At 35.8% G+C, this 14,012-nt stretch overlaps 1 long non-coding RNA gene across 2 annotated transcripts in view; it reads right to left on the minus strand.

Moving 5' to 3' along the window:
• Positions 1-1,295: 1,295 nt before the first annotated feature.
• The window catches only part of LOC114680340 (uncharacterized), a 269,085-nt gene continuing 256,368 nt past the window's right edge, over positions 1,296-14,012 (minus strand). For both annotated transcript variants that reach the window (XR_013397425.1, XR_003732543.2), the window contains one exon: positions 1,296-2,270. This is a non-coding gene — a long non-coding RNA (uncharacterized LOC114680340). The remainder of the gene's footprint in view (positions 2,271-14,012) is intronic.

Genomic DNA, 14,012 nt, shown 5'->3' on the forward strand with positions numbered 1-14,012 from the left:
TTGATCATCATAACGCATATCAATGAGGAAGTATTCAACATGCACAATGGAGTGGTGATGGACAAGGGTTGGTGAGAGGGCACCTCATAGTCTCTGCTAAGGGCATGGGGCTTTGTGGGTGAGTAAAACAGAGCCAGCAAAAGCATTCTCTACTCTCCTTACAATTGCTTGTTTTAAAAGTTTGAGCTCCAAATCACTGTGCTATTTTACATTTGGTCTTTTTTTATTTTCCTCAGGTTTTTTAAATGTGTTATTGTTGTTTCCTGAGTGCCTCCAAATGCTACTTGTGCATATTTAATACCACTCAAAAATCTCTAGATTTACTCAAATTTATCTTTATTGATCTTGCCAGTTAGTAACTGTGTAAAACAGAAAGGCGTTGACTATGTGTAAACCAATTGCAGACAATTATTTTATTTCTGACGCCCTTATCTTGACGTTCAGTTCTTTAGCAAGACTTATCTACTTTGACAGCTGGGGACTCTGGGACTTCATTCTGCCAGATATATACCTCAAGTAGATGTGAGGCTATGAAGGGAGCTGGTTGGTTTGGAAAATTGAGCACTGAAAGTTCTCAGGTAAATAGGGAGGAAGCGCTAAAATACTGCTTCTTCAGCTTCAGTCTGCTTTTGGCTAGCATTTTATCCTAGTTAACACTATAAAGAGAGGTTGGGGTTCTTCTGTTTAGTCAAGTTTTGTTTTCAAAGATCTGCATTTACCACTACTTGGACAACACCTCGATCTGTGCTCTTTCTAGAGCACTGACAGTCTTATCAGACAAACAGCCTGTTCAGAGTCAGTCAACCTCATCTGGCAATTAGGCTGAAGATAAGCCATTCCTCTGTTTTGCATTTGCAGATAAAATCATGCTTCCCATTCAAGAGGTTCACTCTGGGTTTAGATGGCATTTCTGAAAACATGGCATTGACTGACATTATTGACCCTGGACTGGGAATGGAAAGATCAGAGTTCTCTACATGGCTGAGCATCTTACTTTTCCTTGACCTTGGGAAGGCAGGCGCCTTCTCTGATAGAGATTATCTGTCAGTGAAACTAGGTGGGTAGACCTGGAGACTTCCAGCTTCCACCTCCTATTTAACTACAAATCTATACACATGTTCATTTTTTCATTTTATTTTATTTTCTAGTCATGAAGGCAATTTTATGTTTCAAAATAAGAATCCATTTCCAGATGAATAATTTGTTAATTCAACTGTGCAGTTAAAAGATGAGGAAGATAGTGACTCAAGAAAATACACACACATGCGTGTGTGTACCTGCAGGCTTCCAGAACTATACTTTCTCAGAACAAATGTGTCAGAACTTGAAAGAAAATGTTATTGAATTGCCATGTCACTAATCATGCTCAACATGCTTTTTCAAAAGAAAAGAAGAAAAAGTAACCATTGTTACTTATTTAATCTGTAGTATATTCTCAAAATTCTTCCCCTAATGTGTAATATGTGTATATATCATAACTGACCTTTGTGTGTTATTTTGGTTGCTGTTCATTCTCCTGCTCCACTTTAAGCTAAGTAAAGGTAGGCAAGGAATCTCTCAAACACCATCGTATCTCTAGGGTTCTGCAGTTTCAAGTGCATGTGCTCAATAACTATATGTTGAATCAAATACAATTGAATTAAATAGAGAAATAGAGTCTATGGAGTCAGGTTTTATACCCAGACTATGCAACTAGTGTTTGAAGTTAAGTGTGCTGGACTTTAACCTGTGTTCATTCCGCTAAACTGTTTTGTCTTGTAAGATTATTATTTCACACAGCCAAATAAGTGAACTTGAGGCACTTTACAAACAGAAAAGCTCTGGTTTACCCCCACTCCCCCGACCAGAAGCCCATTTTAAATCTAGCTGATACCAACAATTCTACCATGGTATGATGATTTTATCCTATGAGTGTAAGGTTCTGATTAATATGAAAAATGCTAATAACCTTGGAAGATCTCACATGCACATTATCAGATATCTATCCTTTTATTTAAATAAAACATCTTATTCCAGCAGCACATGTTCTTTTTAGAGTTTAAATACCAATCACTATGGAGAAACAGATGGAGGAATGAAAACCAGGAATCAAGGGGAATTAAGAAATGTAAAACAATCTGACACAGTTCTCACAGCAACAGCACGTTCATTTTCTCTCTCAGCACCCTGCTTCTGGTGTCACTGGTATCCGAGTCATTAGCTGGTAAAGCTTAGCACCTCATCGAGGGGTCTGCATCATTTCACTCTTCAAGACAGAAAAGTTGTCAAGACTGAAAGAAAATAGATCTCTGTTAGAAAAAAGGGGATTGCTATTTTGGGATCTGGGGTTCTACCCAGCAACACCCAGGATACCACTTTTTTACCATGGAGATGAGATCATTACAAGTACACGTACAAATGCTTATGTGAAATTAAATTATTTAGAACAAAAAGAAATATGTATTTCAGAAGAAAGCATTTATGTGAAGACCTATGTCTTGTTTGGCTCATTTGATTCTTTGAAATTGTTTCTTTTAAGGGAAGGAGAATGAAAAAAAATCTCTATAATTCTACAAACATAAAATTCTATGACTCAGTGATTCAGTTTCATACCGAGTATATTGCTAGCCAAAATACAAAAGCCTTTTTATTATTATTTTACTTTTTTAAAAAGAGTTGTTCCCAAATGACATGAATTCATGTTGTGGTATAGAGAGTTTAGCAAAACCCTAGAGGTATTCAATCGTTAACTAGATCATTGTTTGGCAAATACATTATAGAGGCCAGTCCTGCAAAACATACGGTGGTTTTCAAAGTGTAGTATGTGGTTCATACACATCAAAATCATCTAGGCTGTTTGTTAAAAAGTAGTAACTAAAATCTCTAGTGATTACTTTTAGTAATTTGCATTTTAAACCATTTAACAGGGGAATTCTTATGTAGTCTGAAACTAAGAAGTACTAATAAAGAGAACTGGATCTAATATCATGAAGTCCAATTTTAGACCCTATTTTATCTTCCTTTATGTTAGTTTTTAAAAACGTTCTGTTTGCTCAAAAGAAAATGGATGGAATAGTAGATCATCTAGAGTTCCTGAGTTAGGAGCACCAGAAACAAATTCTGCTAAAAAGTGATAACAGAATCAAAGAGAAAATAGTACAAAATCTAGCCTTTGGAAGCACATGACCTGCAGTCACTCTTCTGAAGTCTACTTAGGCAGTATAGGCTATCTTTTGAGGACATTGCTGCCGGGATAATTCAGTTCTAGTTAATTTCAGTTTCCTAGATTAAAATTCAAAAGTTTTAGAGAAAAAGGCATTCAAGTTGGAAAGAAAAAAGTAAAACTATCTCTATTCACAGATAAAATTATATATATGTGTATGTGTGTATACATGTATATACATGTGTTATATACACACACATATATATAATCCACAAGAATGCTACTAGAGCTAATAAAGAAGTAAGCAAAGTTGCAGGGCACAGGACCCACATACAAAATAATTGTGTTTCTGTATATCACGAATGAACAATCCAAAAAGAAAATTTAAAAAGTAATTTTTAATTTTACTTACAATAGAATCTTTAAAATTTTAAAGATTATTTAAATTTAGATTTATTTATGAATAAATCTAAAGAGGGAAGTGAAAAATCTTGTACACTGAAAACTGTAAAATATTGTTGAAAGAAATTAAGGAAGATCTTAAGAAATGGAAAGACACCCCACATTCATGGATAGGAAGACTTAACCTTGTTAAGATGTGAATATTATTCAAAGCAACCTGCAGATTTGACACAATTTCTATCAGAATTCCAACAGCTTTTTCCACCAGGATTCATAGCATCATGATTCACAATAGCCAAAAGGTAGAAACTACCCAAGTGTTCATCAACAAATAAATAGATAAATGAAATGTGCTATATACACACTATGGAATATTATTCAGCCATAAGAAGAAATAACATTTTTATATAGGTTACAACATTCATGAACCCTGAAGACATTGTGCTAAGTGAAATAAGCTAGACGCAAAAGGATGAATATTGTATGATTCCACTTATATAAGGTACCTAGAGTAGACAAATTTCATAGAGACAGAAAGTAGAATAGAGGTTACCAGCATCTGGAGACAGTGAGGAATGGAGAGTTATTGTTTAATGAATAAAGGGTTTATGTTAGGGATGATAAACATGTTTTGATTATAGATAGTAGCAATGGTTACCCAACACTGTAAATGTATTTAATACCACTAAATCAAACATTTATAAATAGTTAACATGATAAATATGTTATACATATTTTACCACAGTGAAAAAAGAAAGGGAAAATGCCTTAAGATCAAGAGCGCTAGCATCAGCTTAGACTTGGATCATATCTATGGCCACTCCTTGCCTGGGAACAGTGTTTGTTGGGTGGGAGTTAGGATTTGGGGATGGGAGTAAACTTGATGGGTGGCCCCATTCAGGCTGCCAAAATGGTGAAAAATTGTTTCCCCCAAAGAAAAATCAAGAGAAAAGTGAGGAAACAAAAGCAAATGTTTACTGCAGAGTTATTTGAATGGAGATTATTTCTTAGTATCCAGACACTACTAATCTCTTAAATTCTCAAGTGCATTAACAAAAGAATGAGTCAACTGACCCCAGCAAACATAATCTGTATTTGCTGATTTAAAATATCACTTGCCCTTGGCAATTTGACACGGGCCTCATTAAGTCACCTAGAGTGAGGGTCTTCTTACAGAAGGAATAAAAACCTGCTGTCCCCAAAATAACTGATTTCTGAAAAATTTTATTTGAATTTGTTTAACGGAAACAGACACTATCCATTACACTTTAGGCCTCACAACCCCTCTGAGATCTTATACTTGACTCAACTCATTCATTGGTGTGATCTACTTGGTCTACATAGATTTTTAAGCAACCCTGGGCTTACGGTGAGTTGGCAAGCACGTGTGAGAAAGATCATGTTGTCTTAAGCAACTTTGATTCCAAGAGAAGGAGAGTAATATGAGTGCTCCAGTCCAGTCACCTGATGAGAGATTCCTGAAGGGTGAACTTGCATCTTCAAAGCATTGGAGGTAGAAGTAAGATGGGCAGAAGGATGTCCCAGAATCACCCCAGGTACTGTTCTCTGCCTGTCACACTTTCCAGGTCTTCTCTCAGCTCTTCTCTCACTTATTTTCTCCATAGCACTTATTACTCTTTTCTGTGGTATGTATTTATTTCATTACGGGTTTTTTTTCTCACGTAGGATGTGCCTAGAATAAGAGGAATTTTTTTCCACTGCTCTACTTGAAGTATCTAATACAGTTTAGGCACACTTAGCTAGCACAAAATAGGTGGACTATAAATATTTGGCAAAAGAATAAATTCAAATCCGTATTCTTAAAAATCAACCTTCTTAAACTACCTCCAACACCTCCCTCCTCCACAAAATGAAAAATATGTTAGAGTCAGAGGGTTTCATATGGTACTATCTACTGCCTTCTATTATAGCAGATGAACAGATACAACAAAAAATGTTATGTTTGTTCACTTAGATGTCTTTCCACTGAATTCTCAACTCTTCAAAAACAGGGAGTGTGAAAACTCAGTGAATATGTATGGAAGGGATGAAATAAAGCATGATTTGGGAAGTGAACTCTAAGAGTAAACAATAAAAAATAAACTTCAGGTAGAATGTAATGCTTTTCTTCTCTTGCTATCCATTAAATTCAAGAGAGTACATTGGTCCTGATTTGTTGCCCTAGTTATTTAAGCTTTTTGCTTCCAGCAGAGGATATCTAGATTAAAAGATAAAGGTTGAGATAAAGATGGATTGTAGAATGCCAAAAATAATTGTTACTGTCTTTTCAACAGTTCCAGTATAGTAGGATCTAAATTAATCCTGGATTACTAATATTTATTGTCAGTCATATAAGAGATAACACAAAGGCCATATTAAAATTTTTGATCTTTATAAACTTGCCTCCAAAGTTCAAGTAAGTTCGAGAATATATGGATAAAAGAAACACAAGCACATTTTTTAAAATGTTATTAAGAAAGCTGACTTTTCCCTAAGTTTCAAGAGGAATAAGTTTATCATTCAGCAAATATAGAAAATAAATGTGTATGTATTCATCAACATATATATGTGTATAGAGTTTAATATTTTCCACATTATTTAATATTTATATATTTTAATATATTTATTTTAATATATTTAGTATTATTAAATTCCTGTTTTCTCATTTTATTAAATATTCTTTAAAATTACAATTACTGTTTATTATTTCAATATTTGCATTATTCATTTATTCAGTCCCTTATTGTAGGGCTTTTACAACCTAATAGACTGCAAGAAACGTCCAGTAATCTCTACCTTTATTCACGTTCCCCACCGTTTTTCAATGTGACTTTGAAGCTTCTCTTATCAAAAGATGCAAACTATTTCCCCACTCGTCTTTGATTAACAGAATGTGGTGGTAGTGACTGCATCAGATCTGAGCCTACACACCCAGAAGCCTTGCAGACTTCTACTTCCTGCCTTGGAATCCTGACAAGCCACTACCTAAGCAAATGTGAGCTACACTTTTAGTGATGGTTACATGGGATTAGATGAGAGACATGGGGCCCAGATTCCTGATTGCCCCACGTGACAGCTGACAAACACCGGGGAGCAGGGCTGCCCAGCTAACTTCTGCTGACTGCAGGTGAATGAACAAGCCCAGCCAGATAGAGAAGAAACAGTCAGCTGGGCCATAAACAACGTTTTGTAATAATCGTTTATTTATATGGTTTATATTTTGTTTCACTCTCATTTTTTAATGGGAATAGGACTTCTTTTATTGTGGTAAAATATACGTAATGAAAATTTACCATTTTAACTATTTTAGCTGTGTAATTCAGTGGCATTCAATATTGTGCAATGCTCACAACTATTTCCAATTCTTTTCATTATTCCAAACAGAAACTCTATGCCATTAAGCAATAACTTTTGATTCTTCCCATCCCCAGCTCCTGGTAATCTCGATTCTACTTTCTGCCTATATGAATTTGCCTATCTTAGATACCCCACAAAAGTAGAATCATACAATATTTGTTCTTTTGTATTTGACTTACTTTACTTGGCATATTTTCAAGGTTCATCATGTTGTATTATGTATTAGACTTTTATTTCTACTTATGGCTGAATAACATCCTATTGTAAATAGATATAAAATATGGTAAATATATGTATATATAAAATTTATCTCTTCATTTGTTGATGAACCCTTGAGTTGTTTCTACCTTTTGCCTACTGTGAATAACACTGCTATGAACACTGGTATAGAACTACCTGAGTGTCTGCTCAATTACTTTGGGTATATACGTAGAGGTTGAATTGCTGGGTCAAATAGTTATTCTATGTTGAACATTTCGAAGACTGCCAAAATTTTCCAGAGTCTGCATCATTTTATGTTCTCACCGGTAGTTCACAAAGATAACATTTTCTCCACATCCTTGCCAACACCTGTAATTTTCTATTTGTTTGATACTAGTCATGCTAGCGAGTGTGAAGTGGTGGTATCTCACTGTGGCTTTGATTTGCATTTTTGCAATGACTAATGATGTTGAACACTTTTTTTTCATGTGATTATTGATCATTTGTATATCTTCTTTGGAAAAACTGTCTATTCAAGTCTTTTGCTCACTTTTTAATTGAGTCATTTCTTTTGTTATTGAGTTGTAGGAATTCTGTACATATTCTGGATATGAATTTCTTTTTAGATATATGTTTTTTCTGTCATTCTGTTGGTTTTCTTGATAGTGTTCTATCATTACCAAGTGTCAATGCTAATTTTTAAAAATTTTGATGAAATCTAATTTATTCATTTTTAAATTACTTGTAGTTTTATTACCATACTTAGAGACCATCACCAAATCTAAGGTCATGGCGATTTTTCCTTATGCTTTCTTGTAAAAATATTGTAGTTTTAACTTTAAATTCAGTTATGTAACTCTTCTAAACAATTTTTGCAAAGCGTGCATTCCTTAGTGTGTTTGGCCACTAAAGTTTCTGTTCTATTATATTTGTGATCAGCCTGACAAGCAGTTCTTTAGATGTCTAACTCCAAAATGAGAAAGAACATTAAAAAGATGCTGTCTCCTTAAATCTGACAGATACTTCTCAGGAATTCTGCTTCAGCTGAGAGGACCAAAACAAAGGCAAGCATTTGGGCAGGTTCCTCAGGTAAGTGGTGCCACACCAACCTAAACACACAACTCCAAATGTTTAGAGGAGAAGGTCTCCACTGCCTGTCCTGGCACCAGACAGCAACTCCAAAATATGGGATGCTAACCCCACAACCTTGAAGGGGCTAAGAAATGGTAGATGATAGTGGGTTCTAGCATGAGCACGCTGGTGACTTACATGTGATCAGCAGCCTTTCCTTCCATTGAGCACTGCTCTGGCTGCTATAAGTGTTAGATCAGGTTCCAGAACTCCAGTGAAATTGATCCAAATCACTCTTTTCAGCTCAGTGATTTATTTGGGGGAGGAATCAATTTCTCCATTGCATCATAAAATTTTCTACTCTGCTATTGTGTGACATTATTCGTCTCACATTTTTAAATTAAACATTTTGAGATAACTGTTGATTCACATGAAGTTGAAAGAAATAATACAGAGAAATCCCATGTATTTATTTATCCAGTTTCAACTTCTGGTAGCATGTTGTAAAACTGTAGTGCAAAATTACAAGTGGAATACTGGCATTGGTACAGTCAAGATGCAGAACATTTCCATAATACAAGAATTACTCATGTGGTCTTCAAATAGCCACATCTACTTCCCTTTAGCTCTCAACCCTTCTGAACCCCAGGTAATTACTATTCTGTTCTCCATTTCTATAATTTTGTCATTTCATCATTTGACCATTATTCCACAATTTTCTCAACCTCAAAATAAGAATAATATTACTTACTTCCCAGTGTAACTTCACATAATGTACTTCAAATTTATTTGAGTACTTATCTTGCACATATTAAGTACTCCAATAAATGTTAGCTGTAATTATTGATGCCATTATTACTATAGTCAGAAACATAGCCTTAGGGTATCAATACCAGGGATAAAGTATTGTCATTGGAAAAAAGTTAAAGAATATGTATTTGGCTTTAACTTTTTCTTAACTAACTAGAAGGTATCCTCCATTATATCATAATATTTCTAAATCTTACTTTCTCCACATTTAGAATGGAAATAAGAAAGTTATTTTACATTCAATGTTTTTGTGGTGATTAAATGTACAATGTTTATATAGGTTGAACCAGTCAGCTTTCTTTCCCCTTTTATTATTCACTGACAATGTATGAGAGTTAAAGGTTAAATCTATTGTCAACCTACAAGGTTAAATCTATTGTCAACCTACAATGTACCCATTAGCAGAGGTACACAGGGAAGAACGTACTAAACAACTCTTTAATGAAATTCTTACCCTTCTGCCTCAATGACAGAGAAGGACAATATTTTGAAAATGCTTATTCTACCTCTTCTATGCTTTTTCTGGGAAAGCAAGTTGGTACACCACCTTGGGAAGATTATATGTTAGGTCTATTGAATTAGGCCATTCTTGCTTGCTACAAAGAAATACCTGAGACTGAGTAATTTATAAAGAAAAGAGGTTTAATTGACTCATGTTTCTGCAGGCTGTACAGTAAACATGGTGCTGGCATGTGCTTGGCTTCTGGAAGCTTTTATTTAGGGTGGAAGGCAAAGTAGGGAGAAGACACATCACATGGCAAAAGCAGGAGCAAAAGACAGTGACTTAGCAGGGAGGTGCAACACACATTTGTTTAAATGACCAGGTCTCATGTGAACTCTCATGATCCAAATCCTCATGATCCAAATACCTCTCACTAGGTCTATCTCCAACATTAAGAATTGCATTTCAACATGAAATTTGAGTGGAGATAAATATACAAATGATATAATTTCATCTCTGGCCCCTCCCAGATCTCATGTTCTTCTCGTGTTGAAAAATACCATCATGCCTAATAGTTCTTTAAAGTCTTAACCTGTTTTAATGTTAACTCAAAAGTCCAAAGTCTCATCTGAGATAAGGCAAGTCCCTTCCATCTATGAGCCTGTAAAACCAAAAACAAGTTCTTTACTTCTAAGATAAAATGGTGGTATAGGCAGTATAGGGTAAACATTGCCATTCCAAAAGGGAGAAGTCAGTCAAAATAAGGGGCTGTGGGCCCCACATGAGTTCAAAACCTACCATGGCAGTCATTAATCTTAAAGAGCCAAAATAATTTTCTTTGACTCTATGTCCCACATCCAGGGCACACTGGTGCAAGGGGCCGCTCCATCCCTGTGGCTTTGCAAGGTTTAGCCCCTCTGGCTGCTCTCACAGGTTATTGAGTGCATGAGGCTTTTCCAGGTGCAAGGTGTAAGCTGCCAGTGGATCTATCATTCTGCGATTCTTTCCTACAGCTCCAATAGGCAGTACCTAGGGGGGACTCTGTGTGGGGGCTCCAAACCCACATTTTCCCTCTGCATTGTCCCATTAGAGGTTCTCTGTGTGGCTTCAGCATGCTTCTGCCTGGGCACCCAGGGTTTCTCATACATCCTCTGAAATCTAGGTCGAGGTCAAGTCTCCTTAATTCATGTACTCTGCACACCCAGGCTTAATAATACATGGAAGTTGCCAAGGCTTATGGCTTGAATTTTCCAAAGTGATAGCTCTAGGTGTACCTGGGCCCTTTGAGCTCCAACTGAAGCTGGAAGGCCTGGGATCTCAGAAGCAGTGGTGTCCCAAGGCTGTGTAGGGCAGCAGGGGCCCTAAGCCACGCCCAGGAAACCATTCTTCCCTTCAAAGTCTCCGGGCCTGTGATGGGAGGGGCTGCTGTGAAGGTTCCTAAAATGCCTTTGAAGTCATTTCCATGATTGTCTTGGATATTAGCACTTGGCTTTCTTTTAGTTATGCAAATTTCTCTAGCAAGTGATTGTTCCACAGCATGTTTGAATTCCTTTCCCAAAAAGCTTTTTCTTTTTCTGCCACGGTGGCCACAAAAAACTTTTTCTTTTTCTGCCACATGGCCAGGCTGCAAACTTTCCAAACTTTTATGCTCTGCTTCCCTTTTAAATGCAACTTCCAACTTTAAGTCATTTTTCTGCTCCCGTATATGAGTGTAGCTCATTAGAAGCAGCCAGGCAACATCTTGAACTCTTTCCTGCTTAGACATTTCCTCTGCCAGATACTCTAAATAATCACTGTTTAGTTCAAACTTCCACAGATCCTCAGGGCATGAACAGAATGCAGCCAAGTTCTTTGCTAAGGCATAATAGGCATGACCTTTGCTCCAGTTCCCAATATATTTTTCATTTCCATCTGAGACCTCACTAACTATCAGCAATTTGGTCACAACCACTTAACTAGTCTCTCAGAAGTTTCAGACTTTCTCTCATCTTTCTGTCTTCTTCTGAACCCTCCAAACTCTTCCAACCTCTGTCTTTTTCTGAGTTCCAAAATTACTTGCTCATTTTCAGAAATATTTATAGAAATGCCCCCCTCTTGGTAGCACTTTTCTTCATTAGGTTGTTCTTGCATTGCTGTAAAGAAATAACTGAGACTGGGTAATTTATAAAGAAAGAAGGTTTAATTGGGTTCATGGTTCTACAGGTTTTACAGGAAGCATAGTAGTGATATCTGCTGAGCTTTTGGGGTGACCTCAGAAGCTTACAATCATGGTACAAGGTGAAAGGGGAGCAGACACGTCACACAGCAAAAGCAAGAGCAAGAGGGAGAGTTGGGGGGAAGGTGCCACATACACATAAACAACAAAATCTCAGGAGAACTCACAGCAAGAGCTGGCTTAGTATGGCCCAAGCCATTTGTGAAGGATCTGCCCCTATGAACCGAACACCTCCCATTAGGCCCCAGTTCCAGAATTGAGGATTACTATTCAACATGAGATTTGAGTGGGGATGAATACACAAACTGTATCACCTATCAAAATGAAAAATCTACAAACTTGTATTTCTATGAATTCTATTTTCAGGTATTCATTATATAGACAGTTTTACAAGTATAAAAGAGTTATATTTTATTTTATTGCTTATTTGTAAGAGCTCTGTACATATTGTAGATACAAATCCCTTATCAGGTATATAATATGCACATGTTTTCTCCCAATCAATGAGATAATAAACATCCTTTTAATAAAAGTTTATTTCTATAAATTTAAGGGGTACATGTGTAATTTTGTTATATGAATATATTGCATAGTGCTGAAGTCTTGACTTTTAGTGTACCCATCACCCAAATAATGTACATTGTACTGATAAGTAATCTGTTATCTCCCTTCCTCCTTTCTAGCCCTAGCCTTCTGAGTTTCCAATGTCTATCATTCCACACTCTTTTGTCCATGTGTACACATCATTTAGCTCCTGCTTACAAGTGAGAACATGCAGAATTTGACTTTCTGTTTCTGAGTTGTTTGCCTTAAGACAATGGCTTCCAGTTCCATCCATTTTGCTGCAAAATACATTATTTCATTCTTTTAGATGGCTGAATAGTATTCCATTGCATATATATACACAATATTTTCTTTATCCAGTCATCCCTCAGTGGACACTTAAGTTGATTCCATATCTTTGCTATTGTGAACAGCACAGTAATAAACATACAAGAACAGGTATCTATTTTATATAATTATTTCTTTTCCTTTGAGTAGTTATCAAGTAGTGGGATTGCTGTTACACGCTAGTTGTATTTTTAGTTCTTTGAGAACTCTCCATACTGTTTTCCTTAGAAGTTGCACTAATTTACATTACCACCAACCCTTTTCTTTGCAACCTCACTAAGGTTGTTTTTGACTTCTTAGTAACAGCTCTTTTCACTGGTGTAAAGTGATATCTCATTGTGGTTTCACTTTGCCTTTACATTATGATTAATGATGTTGAGAATTGTTTCATTTGCTTGTTGATCATTTGTTTTCTTTTAAAAAATATATATTTATGGCTTTTGCCCACTTTTAAATGGGGCTATTTTGTTGCTGTTGTTGCTGGAGTTGTTTGAGTTCCTTGTAAATTCTAGATATTAGTCCCACATTGGATGCATAGTTTGCAAATATTTTCGCCCATTCTGCTGGCTATCTGTTCACTCTGTTCATTATTTCTTTTGCTGTACAGAAGCTTTTTAGTATAATAAAGTCAAGTTCCATTTGTCTATTTTTGTTTTTGTTGTTTGTGCTTTTGAGGTCTTAGTCATGAATTCTTTTCTTAGATCAATATCCAGAAGAGTTTTCCCTTGGTGTTCTTCTAGTACTTTTCTAGTCTTGGGTCTCAAATTTAAGTCTTTAATACATCTTGGGTTGGTTTTTGTGTATCGTAAAAGATAGGAGTCCATTTTTTTTATTCTGCATATGGCAATCCAATTTTCCTACGATTTATTGAAAAGAATGTGTCCTTTCCCCAGTGTATATTTTTGTTAACTTTGTCAAAAATCAGTTGCCTGTAGATATCTGGTTTTATTTCTGGGTTCTCTATTCTGTTCCATTGATCTATGTGTCTATTGTTACACAAGTACCGTGCTGTTTTGGTTACTATTGCCTTCTACTATAATTTGAAGTCAGGTAATGTGATGCCTTCAGCTTTGTTCTTTTTGCTTATGAATGCTTTGGCTCTTCAGACTCCTTTTAGTTTTACATAAATTTTAGAATTCTTTTCTTCTAATTCTGTAAACACTGATGTTTGTATTTTTATATAGATGATATTGAATCTGTAGATGTTTGGGACAAGATGATCATTTTAGTTTTTTTTTTAACTTTTATTTTAGGTTTGGGGGTACATGTGAAGGTTTGTTACACAGGTAAACATGTATCTCTGGGGTTTATTGCACATATTATTTTTTCACCCAGGTATTAAGTCCAGTACTCATTAATTATATTTTCTGTTCCTCTTCTACCTCCCACCCTCCCCTCTCAAATAGACTCCAGTGTCTGTTGTTTCCTTCTTTGTGTTGATAAGTTCTTATCATTTCGCTCTCACTCGTAAGTGAGAACAT

Source organism: Macaca mulatta, chromosome 8 (genome assembly GCF_049350105.2).
Source record: "Macaca mulatta isolate MMU2019108-1 chromosome 8, T2T-MMU8v2.0, whole genome shotgun sequence".
In the NCBI taxonomy this organism is placed as follows: domain Eukaryota; kingdom Metazoa; phylum Chordata; class Mammalia; order Primates; family Cercopithecidae; genus Macaca; species Macaca mulatta.